Below are 4,836 nucleotides of genomic sequence, written 5' to 3'. Positions count from 1 at the left end.
ATATATATATAGATACATAGACACACATACACACTTATATATATATAAATATATATGTATATATGTATGTGTCTGGGTGCATAAAGAGGTGTCTGCATGTGCATATATGTGTGTGAGTGTATATATATATATATATATATATATATATATAATTGAAGTGTATATGCGTGTAGCTATGTATATGTCTGTGAGTGTGTGTGTATATACATATGGGTGCGTGTGTGTATGTATGTATCTATGTATGTGTGTGTGCGTGTGTATAGCTTGTTATATAATTTAGGCGTACGTGTAAACACATATATGTAAATGAAAAGTCATTGGATTTTAATTCGGAATCATTTCCTTGACAGAAACAGTTATCATTCTATATTTCATGATATATTCAATACTGTTATACTGTTTTAATCAAATTCTTTCTCTCTGTTTCCTTTATGTACATATACGAATAACCTATCTTCTGTTTGACATGGAACGTTTATGAATCGCTTTAACAATAAAATAGATTTTTACAATTCGTATTTTATTTGTTTATTTTTTTTTTGTCTTTGAAATATAAATATACAGAGGGTATAAATATATATATATATATATATATATATATATATATATATGTGTGTGTGTGTGTGTGTGTGTGTGTGTGTGTGTGTTAAATTAAAATTACGACAAACGTAAATAAACAAGCAAAGCTTGCTTTTAGAAGCGTTGAGATGTCTTTTTTAGAAAGTTAAAGTGATATTTTAAATTCTCAATCGCAGAATAATGCTAATAATATAGCCTGAACAGGATAAACTATCCCTATTTTGCAGAGAAAATTCCACAGCTGGTCACCTACACTTTTCTCTGCAAAATAGTGATAGTTTATCCTGTTCAGGCTATATCATTAGCATTATTCTGCGATTGAGAATTTAAAATATCACTTCTTTAACTTTCTAAAAAATATATATATGTATATGTATACGTTTATGTAAATGAGAATGAATGCTCAGTACTACATTGGTAGGTAAAGTTTCTTTATTTGTGTATTAAGGCTACCATTGATTTCATTTCAAGAAAATATCTTAATATATTAACTTTTCGAGCCAATCACGCACGCACGCGCGCGCGCATTGCTATTTTTTGTACTATTTTACAATTAAAAACAGATGAAATGATGCAATACTCTAGATCCATTAGTTTACATATGTATTTTTGAATTGGTCAGGAAAATCCAAATTTAATGATTAAAAACAAAGAAACTTACGTCACCATTGAATGATCCGTTATATAATGCACTAGCTTAAAGTCGCACCCCGTGTGGACTTTTAAGCTAGCTCCTGCGTAGAGTTAAATAATATGACTATGATACGTTTATAATGACTATATGCCCTGGTGCTGTTTGATCATAGCTAAAAGACAGATGAGAATTAATTCTGTAATGCAATCATTCTATTGTTCCAGTCCCAAGCTGAATTCCAACTGTTGGCCAATTTGTCCCAAAGTTCCTATCTCGACGTAAAATTAACGAAGCGAATGTCATTCCTCTTCTTGATCTCCAACGTCTAACAAATGCCAGCCAAGATGGCATGAATCAATCAACCTTTACCTGTTTGAATAGCAACCCAAATGCTTTTAAATCAGATCCCAATGCTGGATGTTCAAGAACTAAATGAAGGGCAAATTTTCAATCCCGGGATCATCCTGATTCCAAAAAGGCATATGTCTATGTGAAGCAAATGTAAACTGAGATACAAGGGTCTCAGACGGACAGGCAGAATTTCGCTTTTACTATTAAAACGCATTTTGAAGAGTTAATTTTGATGTTTGGTTTGAAATATGTGATAAAATTTGGTTTTGTGCCAGACATAAACTAGCGACTAACATTGTCAAACTTTTTCTGTTGCCGATGGAATAAGTCACACTTCGTTTCTGTTAAGTCATATTCTTAGAACATATTCAGAGCATCTTGCACAAATGTATAAGAAAGATTTCGTTTTATATGAAATGATTAATTTTTTGAATTACGAATTTAAGGTAAATTTTGCTGTGATCTCTAAGAGCATTTAGAAAGAGATGAAAGTTCTATATGTAGTGGAACAAGAAGTTTTTTATGCTCACTCTTCACCTAAATGTATTAATGCTACTGAGTCGATAATTGTGCCTCGACACGTTTGCTTGACTAGTTGTAAATAACAGTCACATCGGTTCAACTCATACAGTTCTTTTTATAAAAAGGAGTAAACTATCACACTATAACTCTAGATATACAAAGAGACAGAATGATCGCAAATGAAACCGTTTTTGGAGTCAATCTATTCAATCAGTATACACCTGTTTCTAAATAAAAATATCAAAAGCATTATTGTTGTTCATGAAATGAATATATATCAACCAGGAATTCTTACCAAAACAAGCCCGCTACTCCTCAATATCACTGTGCTATATTCCTATAAAGATGTCATAATGTTGTATGATATTGCATGATGTAATGATTTTGTATTTCAATAAGCCACAGTTATAACACGTTACAGGACAGGAATGGAAAATTGCTAGAAAGAAAAGAAATGAATAACATCTTTCTTTGAGGTGAAATTCTAGGTTCATTGTTATATTTAAGTGTATTTATTATATTTTTGTTTTATTTATACATTTAGAAGTATATATATATGTTATAATATGACATTTACTGCATTTTTATTAGCTACGTTTTGGTAGCAACATATCTGCTTTTATTAGCTACATGTTTGTAGACCAATAAAAAACTATACACAGCCAAGTTCAAGCAATGTTTATCTGCTATTAGAAAGATCTGCTGCGTTGGTAACAAGCATATATGGGAATTAAGTGTTATAGGTAACGAAAGCACTGCAACACAGAGTAAAGCTGCTCTTTATGTAGCACAAAAGATGGTGACAACCAATCAGGCATAACGTGGCAATATTACATGAAGATAACGGGTCATAGAGGAAGCTTCTATCGTTGTTTGACTTGCTAGAATTAATAGGAAAATTTCTATTAACCCACAACCTTCAGTCTTGAAAAGAAACCCAGAAAATGTTAGTTAATACATCCTGATGTACTCTTATCTCGAAAACGAAAACAAACAAAAAATAAGATTACAATTAGAATAACTTTTATTATGCTTGTTTAGTGGGTGCTGACTTAATGTTAATCAATAACACTTTCAACGCTAACAACATGAAGATGAGGTATTTCAGTAAAATATCTCAAAACAATAGGTCGTGAGTATCACAGCAAGTTGATATAACCTGATATTAAGCAATTTTGAAGAAATGTAACTGAATAGATCCTCTCTCAGAAGGGTTTCTGGAAAGTTCCAGCAGGAACCAAGACTACGGTTTAAGGATAGTATTGAGATACAGAATCTTCAGGACAACTGTCGACCTCCCGAACTAATGAAAACATCATGAAAATTCATGAACTGTTCTTGAAGGACAGTCACGAACTTGTTGATAAGACTGCTGTATGCTGGAGCGTCTACCAACGAATTTTGAGCGAGAAATTGCAACTGAAAAGAGTTGCAGCAAAATTTGTACCTTGCTTGTTCACGGAACATCAAAAGCAGTGACTACTGAATGCTTGTCGTGAACTGAAAGAACAGTTGGAAGTTGTTCCGGACCTTTTTTCGAAGATCATCACTGGTAACGAAAGCTGGTGCTACGGAATGTGCAGATGTGGAAGAGGTGAAGAAAAAACGACCGAGGCGTTAAAAAGCATCACTTTGCAAGAGTCCCAGCACTGCTTCAAACAGTGGAAAACCCGTCTGGACCAATGAATTGCTTCAAATGGAGAATACTTTGAAGGCGATAAAAGTGTAAACACGTAAAGCTGTTAATAATATAATATTGCAAAATTTCGGTTTCTTTCGGGTACTCCCACGTTTAAATATATATATACAAAGTATGGAGGTTTAGTTCAGAGGTGATCTAAACGATTAGGTACGCTAGGTAAGTGCTGTAACGGATTACTAGGGCTCCAAGGTTATAGCCGAGACGGTAGTTATGGAGCCATTGCAGATTTCCGATGCAGCGGATATATACTTGTTAAAGAGGATAAGAGACACCGAGAGAGAAAAAAAGGATGTCTACTACATCAGGATTTTAACTCACACGGGTCTACGCAGGATTGCACCTAAGGACTTACGTTCATGGATCTACGCAGGATTGCACCTAAGGACTCATACTCTTGTTTCTAAACTTCAGAAAGTTGAACTATGAATGGCTATGCTTCTTTTTCTTCTTTCTTTCCATCTCCTTATATTTTTACTCCCTTCCTCTATTTCGTCATCTCATTAATATATTCCATTTTGATTTTATTTATTTTCCCTATTTGTCTCTGATGACGGAATATCCCATACTCGGGGACACCCCAGAAACAACCGTAAAACTAACTTTTTTCCAATTATAATATTGTATACGACTTGAGATGTTAGCCTTGCCTTAATGTTTGTTGTCCTCTTTAACAATTATATATATATATAATATCAATATATTATAAATTAACTACCAACAAAAATAATTGGTAAGCTAATTCAAAAAATCATCACCAAAATAGCAGAAAAGAAACGACAGTGAAAGTATGTAGACTCTTCAAGAATCGATCCTTTTTGGTTATATTAATAATAATAAAAGAGTTACGACGCAAAAACGTATATAATTCAATGAACATATTTATCTTCTTCGGTATATATTTCAGTATAAAGAATTCATTAAGAGATTTAATAAATCAAAATTTCTTTACACATCTTCAGGAAAAATAAATATAACACCAGAAAACTACATTCGGTTTAAAAATACAAACCGTTCATGGCGAAACAATTTCACAATTACAAAAACCCCC

Source organism: Octopus bimaculoides, chromosome 1 (assembly GCF_001194135.2).
Source record: "Octopus bimaculoides isolate UCB-OBI-ISO-001 chromosome 1, ASM119413v2, whole genome shotgun sequence".
In the NCBI taxonomy this organism is placed as follows: domain Eukaryota; kingdom Metazoa; phylum Mollusca; class Cephalopoda; order Octopoda; family Octopodidae; genus Octopus; species Octopus bimaculoides.
This window is presented reverse-complemented; position numbering follows the sequence as displayed.